The following is a 15,962-nucleotide window of genomic DNA, read 5'->3' as shown; positions in this document are numbered from 1 at the left end:
ATACAGCGGTCTGGGCTCTTATATACAGTATTCTAGAATGTTGTATATAAGAGCTCAATGGCAGTTTTTGGCCATCAGGTGCAATCCGGCAGAAACATGAGAAAAAGCATCCGGCGTTTTTTCCCCCCATAAACATCTATTAGCACTGGATTGCGCCGGACAGCCTTGCGTTCCATCCGGCTTTCGCCGGATCCGGCAAAATTTGCTTGTCCGGCGGCCGGATGGCACGTTGAGGTGAACGTTTTTAGTCTCCGGCAAAAAAACGTATTGCATTATAAAACACGGCGCCGGATGCGGCGCAAGCCTATGGACACCGGATCTGTTTTTTTGAGATGAGCATGTTCAGTATCACAACGGATCTGTCAAAAAACTGAAGGAACTGATGGAAAAAACTGATGCAACTGATCTATTTTTTCGCCGGATCCGTCGCATCAGTTTTTTCGCCGGATTGTGCCTGATGCCAAAAAACTGATGTGTGCCCTTTAGGCTAAGGTGGGCTTTGCACGCTGCGACATCGGTAACAATGTGTTACCGATGCTGCAGCGATAGTCCCGCCCCCGTCGCACGTGCAATATCTAGTGTAAGCTGCCGTAGCGATTATTATCGCTATGGCAGTTTCACACGCACATACCTGCCGTGCGACGTCCCTCTGGCCGGCGACCCGCCTCCTTCCTAAGGGGGCGGGTCGTGCGGCGTCACAGCGACGTCACACGGCAGGCGGCCAATTGAATTGGAGGGGCGGAGATGAGCAGGATGTAAACATCCCGCCCACCTCCGTCCTTCTCATTGCAGCCGGGAGGCAGGTAAAGTGATGTTCCTCGCTCCTGCGGCTTTACACACAGCGATGTGTGCTGCCGCAGGAACGAGGAACAACATCGCACCTGTCGCTGCACCGGCATTATGGAAATGTCAGAGGCTGCAGCGATGATACGATAACGACGCTTTTGCGCTCGTTCATCGTATCAAAAAGGATTTGCACGTTGCGATATCGACTGCGACGCCGGATGTGCGTCACTTTCGATTTGACCCCATCGACATCGCACGTGCAATGTCGCAACGTGCAAAGCCGCCCTAAAGGGAAAAACCTAGTGACAGGAAAAGTGAATCCGCTCCATATATTGTATTTCTGTGTGCGTACCCTTAACAGATCTATATTTCTCGCATACGTCTTTCAACGGAAGAATACAAAACTTGTAGTATTTTTTTATTCTGTGTACATTACATATATTCATCACGTTTAGTATATATTGATAAGTATTTATTAATAAAATTGTGAACAGAATGGTCAGTAATCAATAACTTCCATTTTAAGGTGTCGTTTGATAGTAAGAAAACATGGCGGCTGCTTTCCAGAAACAACTCGGTTGTTGTCTATAAGCTACGTCCAACATGGACCTAAAGATGGCAGCGGAGGAAGTTATAAGCATTTGTAGAATACAGCGGCTCCCAGCTTTCTTCCAGTCATTGCACACCTTACCCTTAACATAGAGATAACTTTGATATTTTTGCGTTATGATGACCGATCACCCTGTCTGAGACTTAACAGGACTTTAAACAGTAATCACCATTTTTGTCCATTAAACAATAATACACATGCAAATAAGAAACTTTGTCACATCTTATATAAATACATTATAAATAAATTTGCCAAAAATCCTCTTTTTCTTTCTCCTCCTGGACTGATTATTCATTCTCAAAATTCTCAATTCATCTGTCTCCAGTGAATACAGATTTTCCCATTACTGAGACAGATGACAGTTGGTGCTTATAAAGTTCTTTGTAGAACTGTTACTGTTGTTTCAGGAGAAATATGGATGTGTATCATATCCTATCTGACTCCTAATGCTAGGGCAGTGGTGAATGGCATTCCATCTGCACACTGTCACGGGTGTGTCACACTTGACAGACCGTCCTGTGGTGTCCGGCTGTAGAAGGTCGCAGCATTGGCTACACAAGGTGCTCCCTGACTTTTCCTTTTTCACTGCTTGGGGTTTATCCCTTTCTCTTTAGGACCCTGCAGATTTCCTTACCGTTTCAGCTGTTAATCTTCAGCACTTCCCTATGTGTATTTAAATCCCCTCATTCCCCACTTACTCTGTGCTGGTGATAGGTCTAAAGGCGGCGTTACACGCAACGATTTATCGTGCGATCGCACCCGACCCCGTCGTTTGTGCGTCACGGGCAATTCATTGCCCGTGTCGCACAAAGTCATTAAACCCCCGTCGCACGTACTTACCACCCTAATGACCTCGCTGTGGGCAGCGAACATCCTCTTCCTGAAGGGGGAGGGACGTTCGGCGTCACAGCAACATCACACAGCGGCCGCCCAATAGAAGCGGAGGGGCGGAGATGAGCGAGATGTAACATCCCGCCCACCTCCTTCCGTCCTCATTTCCGGTGGGTCGCAGATAAGTTGTTCGTCGTTCCCGGGGTGTCACATGTAGCGATGTGTGCTGCCACGGGAACGGCGAAGAACCGGCGCGCAGAAGGAGGAACTACATTATGAAAATGAACGATGTGTCAATGAGCAACGATAAGGTGAGTATTTTTACTCGTCAACAGTCGTTCGGAGGTGTCAAACGGTACGACATCTCTAACGATGCCAGATGTGCGTCACGAATTCCGTGACCCCGGTGACATATCGCACGATATATCGTACCATGTAACCCCGCCTTAAGACTCTTAACACTAGAAGTTCCAGAAATTTCGAGCTCCACCCTGAAGTCCCGGAAGAGGGTCAAATGACCCTTAAGGCCCAGTCACACACAACGACTTACCAGCGATCCCAAAAACGATGCGACCTGATAGAGATTGCAGGTAAGTCGCTGGGAGGTCGCAGGTGAGATGTCACACAGTCAGATCTTACCAGCGATGCAGGAACGATACAGGTCGCAGTAGCGACCTGTATAACGATCTCAGCAGTCACTGTGACCCTGTCACACAGCGTCAAACACAGCGATGTGTCCTGCCCAGCAGGACATCGCCTTTGAAGAAAATGGCCTGGATCATTCTGCAACGACTAGTGATCTCACAGCAGGGGCCTGATCGCTGGTAGGTGTCACACATAACAAGATCGCTAACGGGATCGCTACTGCGTCACAGCAACCGTAACTTAGCTGCGATCTCGCTAGCGATCTCGTTATGTGTGACGGTACCTTTAGTCCAAACTGAATAGAACTAACTAGAAACTAAATGGCTAAACTCAATGGAAAACAACCTCCTGTGGTGCGACAGTAATGGCCTTAATTACAGAACAAAAGACGGTGATTATAGGATGTTAGCTAAAAACCTCAGGTCATTGGACCCGTCTCTGGGTTCCAAAGGTAGAAATGTTAAATGACCCCTCTCTGGGACTTCTAGTGTTAACAAGTCTTCAGTGTAAGCAGTCGGCTTGTGTTCCTCTTGAGAAACTATGTTGTTGTTGCTGCTCCTCTTCCTGGGTCATCTGGAGATAAGTTATTCATTTACTTTCCCCCTGTTTCTGATCTCTGTGTTTTCATTAGAGCTTAGTGGGGTTGACTAAGTGCTCATTTCATCCCTTCCCTACTTAGGGCTTTTTCAGGGTCAGCCAGGGTCAGGTATCCAGCTCGGTGCACAGGTGCAGAACCAATCTAGGGTGGTGAGGGAAGCCAGGGGCCAGCAGTAGGTTTGGTCAGGGGTTACCATCTCCCCCTTCCCTAGACACAGGGTTTCCTTTCCCTTTCCCTTGGTACTTCCACGTACGTACCGTGCCAGCATCCTTCTTGCTTGAAAGAGGAACTTGTCAGGGCTGTTAACTCTCCTCTGCTTTGTTTGATCTGTCTATTGAAGCATTAGTTATTAGAATACGCTCCACACCACTAATTAAGGGCAAATCTATAGCTGAGCGGACTGATACCATTGGGTTATGCGCTGATGACATGATTATTCTTATGGACCAAGTCGCGGACACTTTACCTCATGTTATCTCTTCTATAGATAAATTTGGGAACTTTTCTGGCCTTTCTACGTTCTATAAGCTGGAGAAAATCCGTGTTAGTGCCTCATTCATGCAGGTCCCCTACCCACTTAGATTCTTTGTCACTTTTACCAGTGGTACATTAGAAATCATGGGGCCCCATAGCAAAAGTATATAAAAGTATATAAAAAAAATTACAATAAAATATCAACATACATGTTACTGTGGGTGGCTTATAGTCAGAAATAACATACTACTACATAGTGTTACTGAACAACACCCACCATACCAAGCCCAATAATACATTGTAAAATAATGCCGCCACTCCATGACCAAATATCACCACATAGAGTCTGAATATAACCACTGTCCTGTTACTGAGCAAAGTCCACTGCACCAAGACCCGTGGGTTCACACTGCAAAGCCCCCCAAAATCTGCAATATGTGAACTTGGCCTAAATAGGGATGTCCTCCTTCGTGCCCCACACCCCACACAATATACATTTTCACATCTGGCTCCCCAATATAATGGTAACGATTATGACCCTCTTCATAGCCTTAGGATCTATAGTAAAACTCTGCAAAGTACAGGGATAGCACACACACACACACACACACACACACACACACTGATGGCACAGCACGTGGGCAAAACACACACACAGTGATGGCACAGTACATGGGCAACACACACACATCCACACACACTGATGGCACAGCATGGGCGACACACACACATACACACACACACAGTGATGGCACTTCATGGGGCAACAGACACACACAGTGATGGCACAACACATGGGCAACAGACACACAGAGTAATGGCACAGCACAGGGGTGACACACACAGTGATGGCACTGCATATGGGAAACAGACACACACACACACACAGTGATGGCACAGGAGCAACACACAGTGATGGCACAGCACAGGAGCAACACACATACAGACACACAGAGTGATGGCACAGCAGAGAGGCAACAGACACACACAGAGTGATGGCACAGCACAGGGGTGACACACACACACAGTTATGGCACAGCATAGGGGAAACAGACACACACACACACACAGTGATGGCACAGGAGCAACACACAGTGATGGCACAGCACAGGAGCAACACGCATACATACACACACACACACACACACACACAGAGTGATGGCACAGCAGAGAGGCAACAGACACACACAGAGTGATGGCACAGCACAGGGGCAACATACACAGAGTGATGGCACAGCACAGGGGCAACATACACACACAGAGTGATGGCACAGCAGAGAGGCAACAGACACACACAGAGTGATGGCACAGCACAGGGGCAACATACACACACAGAGTGATGGCACAGCACAGGGGCAACATACACAAACACAGTGATGACACAGCACAGGGGCAACGCACACACACACACACACTTTGATGGTACAGCACAGGGCAGTTTTTCTGTAGTGTTACAGGCAGACATTTGTACATCATAATACTCACCTGCTCCTGTGCTGTGAGAGATGTTAGTGGCTCTAGACTTCCTGTTGCATGCACTTCCTGTCAGCTCTCCTGGATGCTCCTCCTCTCCTCTGCTTTTTCTTTCTATTCCTTCTGTTCTCCGCTGCTCACTCACTGTTTTTCTGCTCTCTGTTTGCTTTTTTCTCTTTTCTGTGGTCCCTACCCCAGCAATGTGTTTTCCTCTTCATTTCATTCTCCCACGGCTCTACTGAACAAGCTCCACCCCCTCTCCTGATTGGCTGTTCTCCTCCTGGCATCTCTCACAGCTCTCTGATTGGAAGAAGCTGCCTGGCCACTCCCTCCTCTTCAGCACAGGCCGCGCACAATGTACAGTGTGGGCTCGTCTGCATCTCTGCGTTGCCAGTCTGCAGCTATACAAGCAGTGCCGACACCTAGTGGCGTTAATAAGCTGCTTGGTGACGGCCCGGGGGCATGGTGAATGATAGTGAAAATGCACACACGGTGGGCAGCCGCCCCGGGCCCCTCCAGCTCACGGGCCCCGTAGCAGTGGCATGGTCTGCCTCTATTGACGGTACGCCACTGGTTACACATTTTAAGAGTTTAGTGATCAACATTCATCAAGACAATAGAAGGAATCTCTCTTCTAACTTACAGCCACTTTTAGATTATGCCAAACTGAAGTTTAATCTCTGGGGAAAACTACCTTTATTAAACTAAACTATTTTTAGTCTACCTTTACCCAGACTAAAAATAGCAGCCCACAGCCACCCCAGCAGTGGCGCATCCAATTAGATGCACAAATTCTGGTGCTTTACCCAGCTCTTCCCGATTGGCCCTGGCGTGGTAGCAATCGGGGTCATATTTTTAGGCTTGATGTCAGTTGTGAATTGACATCTGGCATCAAGCTCAGAGGTTAGTAATGGAGAGGCGTCTAGACACACCTATTACTAACCCAGCAAGTGTAGAGTTAGTTTACATTTGTTTGTAGTGAAATTGAGCTGCTCTTACCCAAAGTTTTCTTTTTTTTGCATACCTCTATCCCCTCCTGTGACCATTTTATAACACTAAAGCTTGGGACCACAACGACTCATATTGGGTTCGGATTCAAGTGCGGGTCTCGAACTGAACGTTTAACTAAGTCCGGCTAAACCTGCAAACTTGAACTGCCACTGGTCCATAATGATGAGATCAGCATTTCTGCTGGACAGAGTGATGCACTGCTCTGTACAGTACAAACGATCGGCATATCATAGCTTCAAGTCCCCTATAAGGAAGAGTAAGAAAAATTAAAAAAAAAGTTTTTAAGATATGAAAATTATAAAAATTAAAACAAAAAACATAAGTTCACATCATTCACAACCCTTTTGGCCCACTGAAAATACAAAACCCCCAAAAAACTATACAAGGTATTTGGCCCTTTCCTGCCTAAAAATAGCAGCCAGAAGTGGCGCATCCAATGGTGGTTTAGTTCAAAAGTACAATTCAACCCGCAAAAAAGCAAGCCCTCATACCGCTTTATTAGTGGATAAATAAAAAGTTATGGCTCTTGGAAGAGGAAAAAATGGAAAGTCACTGAATCGTCAAGGGGTTAGTTTCAAAGTGTGCACTTCAGGTTTGATGACAGAAGAGTAACATATATTTTGTTTTTAGGCTTCATCAACACAGATATTGGGTTTTAACCCCTTTACGACCGCCGATACGCCTTTTAACGGCGGCAAATTAGGGTACTTTTTCCGATCTGCCGCTTTTTAACGGCGGTCGGAAAAAAGGGTCTAGCGCCCCCCAGAGTCAGAAAATTTCCGGGGTCTCAGCTGCCGGGGGTAGCTGAGACCCTGGAGATCATGATTCTGGCCGTTTTTCCCGGTCCCCGCTCACCTGATGACCGGTATACACCGTATACCGATGATCAGGTTACAGTAAATGACCGCGCCGGTAAAAAATCATTTATCTCCCATCTGGCATAAACAAACATGTCAGATGGGAGATAAATCTCCTCCCCCGGTCCTCTCCGGTCCCCCGGTGTCACTAAAGTGTCCCCCCACCCCCCCTTCCTCCCGAGAATCCAACATGGCGCTGCACATACCGGCGCGCACAGCAGCGCGCCGGCCGCTTTTCCCCCTTTCCTATGGTTTCTGTCGCATGTGCTATGACACATACGACAGAAACCTGCTCCCCAGGCCCTGCCAAGTCACCCCCTATCCCTAGCCCGGTGTTCCCCGGTGTCCCCCGTACCTACCAGCTCTGATCCCCCGCGGCCCCCTCCTCCTTCACAGTGCACGCCGGTCACACGTGCAGAGCGCGGCTGTCAGCTTCCTGTGTCTGTGACTCAGACGCTGGATGCTGCACAGAGTCTGCAGCTGTGACCCGGGGAGAGTGGGTGCAAATTCTTTGCACCCACTCTCCCCAAATGGATGGTCTGCACTCCTATAAAATGGGGGATACGTTCCCTGAACGTGCCCCCCATATTCTAGAAGGTCCAGAATCGCCGGGGGACTTTCCCAATGGATTACAGCAGGGACTTGATTTTTTTTTTTTTTTTTTTTCAATAAATTGGCCAAAGAGGGAATGTTTTTGGGGAGTGTTTTTTCAAATAAATTTTTTTTTTGGTGTCAATTTTTTTTTATTATTACTGTCAATTAGTTATGTCTGGTATCAAATAGACGCTGTGACATAACTAATTGCTGGGCTTGATGCCAGGTGACATTACACATCTGGTATCAACCCCATTTATTACCCCGTTAGCCACCGCACCAGGGCGCGGGATGAGTTGGGGCGAAGCGCCAGGATTGGCGCATCTGATGGATGCGCCACTTCTGGGGCGGCTGCGGCCTGCTATTTTTAGGCTGGGAAGAGTCCAATAACCATGGCTCTTCCCACCCTGAGAATACCAGACCACAGCTGTCAGCTTCACCTTGACTGGTGATCTAATTTGGGGGAACCCTACGTTTTGTTTTTTTTTAATTATTTATTTATAAATAATTAAAAAAAAAAAAAAAAACAGCTTGGGGAGCCCTCCAAATTGATCACCAGACAAGGTGAAGCTGTCAGCTGTGGTTTGCAGGCTACAGCTGTCTGCTTTACCCTAGCTGGCTATCAAAAATAGGGGGGACCCCACGTCATTTATTTTAATTATTTTTTTTTCTTTTTGGGCTAAATACAAGGCTAGGCACCCTTTAGTGCCACATGAAAGGCACTAAAGGGCGCCAGCTTAGAATATGCAGGGGGGTGGGACGTTATATATGTTTGACATCTATCCATTCATCCATTGTAGCATTTTAGGCTATGTGCCCACAATCAGGGTTTGCAGCGTTTTGGGTGCAGAGTGTTTTCCCTGCGTCCATAACGCTGCGTTGTGCAGTAGAAGCACAGTGGAAGGATTTTTAGAAATCCCATGCCCGTTGTGCTTCTTTTCTCCGCAGCATACACTGACCTGTGGTGCAGCTTCCCGAGCCTCAGCATGTCAATTTATGCTGCGGAGATGAGTGTTTTCTGCAGGTAGAATAGAGCCAAAGTCCACAGCAGCCTGAACCCAAATCGTGGGCATGGGCAGCTGCGTTCTCCCGTGGACAACACTCACATCTCTGCAGGAGGCTGACACTGTGTACTGGACGCCGTGTCGCTGGATCATGGCCACATAGCCTAAAAGAGAGAAATTTGTTGCTACAGCAACATTTTTGTGAAGTACCTGTGGATTCAAAATGCTTACTATACTCCTGAATAAAATCCTTGAGGGGTCCAGTTTCCAAAATGGAGTCACTTGTGGGGGGTTTCTAATGTATAGGTACCCAAGAGGCCCTGCTAATGTGACATGGTGCGCGCAATTTATTTAAACTTTTCCAAAATTCAAATGGTGCTCCTTCCATTCCAAGCCCTCCCATATATCGAAACAGAGGTTTTTGGCCACATATGGGGTATCCCTGCGCGCACAAGAAATTGGATAACAACCTGTGGGGTCCACGTTTTGTTGTTGCCTCTTGAAAAAGTGAGAAATGTGATGCTAAAGAAACATTTTTGTGAAAAAAATGAAAATTTTCAATATGGCAACCTAAGCTTATCAAATTCTGTGAAGTATTCGTGGATTCAAAATGCTCAATATACACCTAGATAAAAGCCTTGAGGTTTCTTGATTCCAGAATGGGGTCACTTGTGGGGGGCCTCCACTGTTTAGGCACTTTAGGGGCTTTCCAAATGCGACATAGCGTCCACTAATTATTCCAGCCAAATGTTCAGTCAAATTGCACTCCTTCCCTTCCAAGACCTGCCGTGTGCCCAAACAGTTGATTTCCACCACATATAAGATATCACCAAACTCAGGAGAAATTGCAGAATACATTTCATGGTGATTTTTTTCCTGTTACCCTTGTGAAAAAAAAAGCTACCTGGTTGAAGTAACAATTTTGTGGTAAAATTTTATTTTTTTTATTTTCATGGCTCAACGTTATAAACTTCTGTGAAGCACCTGGGGGTTCAGGGTACTCACCAAACATCTAGATAAATTCCTTGAGAGGCCTAGTTTCCAATATGGGGTCACTTGTGGTGGTTTTTTGCTGTTTACGTACCTTAGGGGTCCTCCAAATGCAACATGGTGCCCGCAATCTTTTTCAGCCAAATTTCCTTTCCAAAATTCAAATATTGCTCCTTTCATTCCGAGCTCTCCCATGTACCCAAACAAAGGTTTCTGACCACATGTAGGGTATTGGCGCGCTCATAAGAAAGTGGGTAACAAAGTGTGAGGTCCAATTTTTGGTGTTACCTCTTGAAAAAGTAAGAAAATTAGTGCTAAAGTAACATTTTTAGGTAAAATGTTAATTTTTATTTTTTTTCATTCCACATTACTTTAGTTCCTGTGAAGCACCTGAAGGGTTAATAAACTTCTTGAATGTGGTTTTGAGTACCTTGAGGGGTGCAGGTTTTAGAATGGTGTCACTTTTGGGTATTTTCTGTCACCAAGGCCTCTCAAAGTCACTTCAAATGTGATGTGGTCCCTAAAAAAATGGTTTTGTATATTTTGTTGAAAAAATGGGAAATTGCTGATGAACTTTGAACCCTTCTAACTTCCTAACCCCAAAAAATTTTGTTTCAAAAATTGCGCTGATCTAAAGTAGACAAGTGGGAAATGTGATTTATTAACTATTTTGTGTGACATAACTCTCCGGTTTATGGGCATAAAAATTAAAAGTTTGAAACTTGCAAAATTTTTAATTTTTTTGTCAAATTTCAGATTTTTTCACAAATAAAATAAAAAAATATCATCCTAAATTTACCTCTAACATGAAGCCCAATATGTCACGAAAAAACAATCTCAGAATCACCGAGATCCATTGAAGCGTTCCAGAGTTATAACCTTATAAAGTGACACTGGTCAAAATTGCAAAAAATCGCCTGGGCATTAAGTACAAAACTGGCTTCGTCCTTAAGGGGTTAATTAACTTGCTAATATAAAACTATGCAATGATATGTGTACCTAAGCAACTCCTATAATATATATATATATACACACATACACATATACGTACACATGCTTGCAGTGCCTTGCGAAAGTATTCGTCTCCCTTGAATTTTTCCACCTTTTCCCACATTTCAGGCTTCAAACATAAAAGATAGAAATTTTAATGTTATGGTCAAGAATCAACAACAAGTGGGGTTGAACAAAATTTATTTCTTATTTTAAACTTTTTTAAAAAATAAATAACTGAAAATTGGGGCGTGCAATATTATTCATCCCCTTTACTTTCTGCTGCAGCAAACTCACTCCAGAAGTTCATTGAGGATCTCTGAATGATCCAATGTTGTCCTAAATGACTGATGATGATAAATATAAGCCCCTGTGTGTAATCAAGTCTCCGTATAAATGCTCCTGCTGTGTGATAGTCTCAGTGTTCTGTTTAATGCACAGAGGACATCATGAAGACCAAGGAACACAACAGGCAAGTCCGTGATACTGTTGTGAAGAAGTTTAAAGCCGGATTTGGTTACAAAAAGATTTCTAAAACTTTAAACATCCCAAGAAGCACTGTGCAAGCGATCATATTGAAATGGAAGGAGTATCATACCACTGCAAATCTACCAAGACCTGGCCGTCCATCCAAACTATCATCTCAAACAAGGAGAAGACTGATCAGATGCAGCCAAGAGGCCCATGATCACTCTGGATGAACTGCAGAGATCTACAGCTGAGGTGGGAGAGTCTGTCCATAGGACAACAATCAGTCGTACACTGCACAAATCTGGCCTTTATAGAAGAGTGGTAAGAAGAAAGCCATTTCTCAAAGATATCCATAAAAAGTGTGGTTTAAAGTCTGCCACAAGCCACCTGGGAGACACCAAACATGTGGAAGAAGGTGCTCTGGTCAGATGAAACCAAAATCGAACTATTTGGGCACAATGCCAAACGATATGTTTGGCGTAAAAGCAACACAGCTAATCACCCTGAACACACCATCCCCACTGTCAAACATGGTGGTGGCAGCATTATGATTTGGGCCTGCTTTTCTTCAGCAGGGACAGGGAAGATGGTTAAAATTGATGGGAAGATGGATAGAGCCAAATACAGGAACATTCTTGAAGAAAACCTGTTGGAGTCTGCAAAAGACCTGAGAGTGGGACGAAGATTTGTCAATGATCTCAAGCATAAAGCAAAATCTACAGTGGAATGGTTCATAAATAAACGTATCCAGGTGTTAGTGTGATGCCCCTGGACTATCAGGTCGTCACAGGGTACTGCACAAGCTGCCCTTCCGTGCAGTATTCCGCCTCCCTCTTGGTTCTGACTCCCTAACTAAATGATGTTGCCTCCAACAGCAAATCAAATCCTAGAGACACCCTGCACCACACCCACCAGACACACCAGTGGACGGCTTGAGTGGAATAGAGTCGCCCACCTGGGGGGGTCAGGGAGGGGAGGTGAGGAGTGTAGTCTGTAGTTAGTTAGGAAGTAGCCCTCGAGCTGTGAGGAACTCAGAGGAGGTCAGGAGCGGTGGCTCCTAGAGAAGCAGTCTAGGTTGCAGACGGTGGTCTGGGCCTAGAGGAGTCGGACCCCCGATCGCAGGGGATTGTGGCGAGGTGCTCGGACTTGTCGAGGAGAACAGCCGGCAGCTTAGCACTATCACCGGTCCGGGACCAAAGGCACGACAGGGTACACGGACCCTAGGTCGGGGAGTAGCTTCAGGCAATCCGACAATTCACCTGAGGAGAACGGAGCCTTTATGATCTGTTCCCACCCGCTCAAGAATCGGGCATTAGCGCAATGAGGGAGATAGGACTTTCCAATCCAAAACGGTCCAGAAAATCCCAAGCGTGAGCCCTGAGAGCAAGCTGCCATACTTAGCCATAGTAGGGAGCGGGGCCTGGCTAGTTCCATACTACCGGGCCATCAAGTTGAAGTCAAACTGAGTGCCAGGAGGCAGGTCACGAATCTCCAGGCAGCACCATTGGGGACGGGACCCGGACGAGCACTCCTCAGCGGCAGCGGTACTCAGAGACTTTGTTTACCCGGTTGTCAGTATCTGCTTATGAACTGAGTCAGTACGAGAGTGACCCCTGCATCCCATGGCACCCCCACACCGAGTCCCAGGGCATACCCTACCCATGGAGGGTTACAACACCTTGCTGCTCCACTTCATCACCCCGTGTACTCCCAGCGGCAGTGGCGGTACTCACTAAATTACCATACACCACGGGTGGCGTCACGAACTATACATTAACTCCCCTGTAAATACCCCCTTTTATTTGAGTGGCCGCACGACCCCCGGGTCCGGAGGCCCTCGAGCCACAGCGAACCCGGATCCGAGCCGCTCGGCTGCTTCCACGGGAGCGGCACATTAGAATGGCCAAGTCGCAGTCCAGACCTGAATCCAATCGAGAATCTGTGGAAAGAGATGAAAACTGCTGTTCACAAACGCTCTCCATCCAACCTCACTCAGCTCCAGCTGTTTGCAAAGGAAGAATGGACAAGAATTTCAGTCTCTCGATGTGCAAAACTGATAGACACATACCCCAAAAAACTTGTGCTGTAATCGCAGCAACTTTAGTTGCTTTAGTGTTTACTTTAGTGTTCCTACTTTTCGGAATAATTGCACTATTGTGTAACAGTTTTTAATAAACACATAAAAACAGAAATAAGCAAAACAAATGATGGAACATAATTCAGCTTCATTTTTAGTTTAGTTTTCTTCGAGTTTTCATAACTTATTCTTTTGTTTTGAACAGAAGTTACTGACATATGGGATAAGGGGCATTAGGGAGATGTAACTTGCTATATTAATCCACAATTTTCAGATGAGCACCAAGGGAGTATTTCCCCAGCTGAAACACCTGTTATTATAAAGAGACTATTCATTTGGAAAATAGCTGAAATTGCTTTTTGAAAAGCCCAAGTACAGTAATTTTGTATGGGAAACAAAGCAGAAGTTCACAAAATAATGGGAGAACAGGTAAGGATCAATTTTCCTCCTTAAATTATTGGTATAGAATATTTCATATTCAGGTACATTTTACAAAATAACTAAGCTGTAATAAAATAAATATTAAAAAAAAAGTTTTAAAAAATATATAAATGTTACATTTGCATCCTCTTCTTTCATCCTTACAATCTAGACCTGATTTATCTAGCAGAGTTAATATTTTAAGAATTAGACTTACACTGGAGATCAAAATTAGAGAACAATGTATGATCACTTGCTTTTATTTCAGAAGATGATGAACATTTGAAGTTTTTTTATAAGGGGTGCACCATGCCAGTAGAACAGAGTTTTACAAAAGATCCAAAGTTTATCAACATAAAACTTTTATTTTGCCCAAAACGTGATGATCATAATTAGGGAACAGCAATGCCTGTAGCACAGAGAAAGATTATCAGTAATTTTTCTGCAGGTAACAACAGTCACCAATCAGTAGGACGTGTAGCCCCCCCCCACTCCACACCCCCCGTCGCTGTGAAGGACTTCAGCACATCTGCGGCCACAGGACATCACTAGTCTCTCACACTGCTCTGGTGTGATTTTGTCCCACTCTTCTTCCAGTCTCTTCCACAGTTCTTTGACTGTTGTGGGTTTCTTGGCCATAACTTTGTCACCAGAGGTTTTCTATTGGGTTTAGATCAGGACTCTGGGCGGCCATTTCATTGTTTCAATGTTTTCTGTTTCAAGGAACTGCTTTCCCGTTTTGCTGTGTGACAGGGGGCATTTTCTGCATGATAATTGCCTTTTGAGTGATGAAGACAAGTAAGGAACCACGTGTTAATGAAGGTTCGGATACACACTTGCTTTCACTCTGCCGTGTAGCTGTGTGAGAGGTCCAACTCCTGCTGCAGAAAACATTCCTCAAACCATGACCCTTCCTCCACCACCTTTCACTGACTTCATAACACGCTTTGGGTTCAGTCTTTCACCAGTTTGTAAATGAACATAATGTTTCCCATCAGACCCAAATAAATTAAACTTGCTTTCATCACTAAATTCGACTGTGGAGCACTTCTCCTCTGTCCACACAACATGCTCCTCACCAAAGGTGAGTCTAGCATTTTGATTCTTTCTGCTAATGAGGTTTGGTAACTGCAGAGTTGGATTCCAGTCTAATGCTCTTTAACGTCGTGACACTGTATGACTAGACCGATCCTTACCCTGTTCAGTGCTGAACTGCCAAGCAATTCCAGCTGTAGTGTTGGAACAATTACCCATGGAGATTCTCCGCATTATCCTGTCCTCTCTTGCATTTGTCTTGCAAGGACGACCAGCCTCTTGGGGGACTTGAAAGAGTTTGTGATGTTGTAAAGATGCAATACTCTCGAAATCACAGACTTAAACCAAGTTCTCTTGCTATGGCTGATAGGGTTATCCCTTGGGACTTCATTTGGACAACCTGCTGCTGGAGGGTTTCCGTCCCTTTGGAACAGCACACCATTTTTGCAAAGTCCGTAGAACCTAGAAAGTTAGGCTGCCAGTTACATAGGGTTTGTCAGATTAAGGAAATTAGCAGCAGGTGCCAGATTAAAGCCAATAACCTGCAGGTATCTGAAAGTGTTCTCTAATTTTGATCAGTGTTCTTTTACATTTATGTCATTTATATTTTTATTATGTGCTTTTTAACAAAAATCAATTTATGAAATAAACTTAAAATACTGCGCGTTTCCTCATGTTAGGATATAATCACATAGGATGACACAATGACCGCAACATTTAGGATATTGTGTGTTGTTCTTTAATCTTGATCTCCAGTATACCATAGACTTACCTTATGTGACTGTATGGTGCTTCGAGAATCGGTATAATTTGGCGACCAATAGGGCTTGTCATGATTACTTTTTTTTTATTCTATATTTTATGATTCTATAAAATCACAAGCCTATGAAGTAGGACTCTAAAGTAACATATTTTTAATAATAAAAATAATAACAGGCAGCAGGGAAAAAAAGGAACAATATGGACACTCTTGATCTGGTGACAGGTTTCTAAAATTGTGTTTAATATTTTATGAACTTGATAAACAGATCTATGAATACTAGAAAACCAAAAAGACAACACTTCAGACTCTGTTACAGATCAATGGGTTTTTGCT

This window comes from Anomaloglossus baeobatrachus, chromosome 11 (assembly GCF_048569485.1).
Source record: "Anomaloglossus baeobatrachus isolate aAnoBae1 chromosome 11, aAnoBae1.hap1, whole genome shotgun sequence".
Taxonomy (NCBI): domain Eukaryota; kingdom Metazoa; phylum Chordata; class Amphibia; order Anura; family Aromobatidae; genus Anomaloglossus; species Anomaloglossus baeobatrachus.
This window is presented reverse-complemented; position numbering follows the sequence as displayed.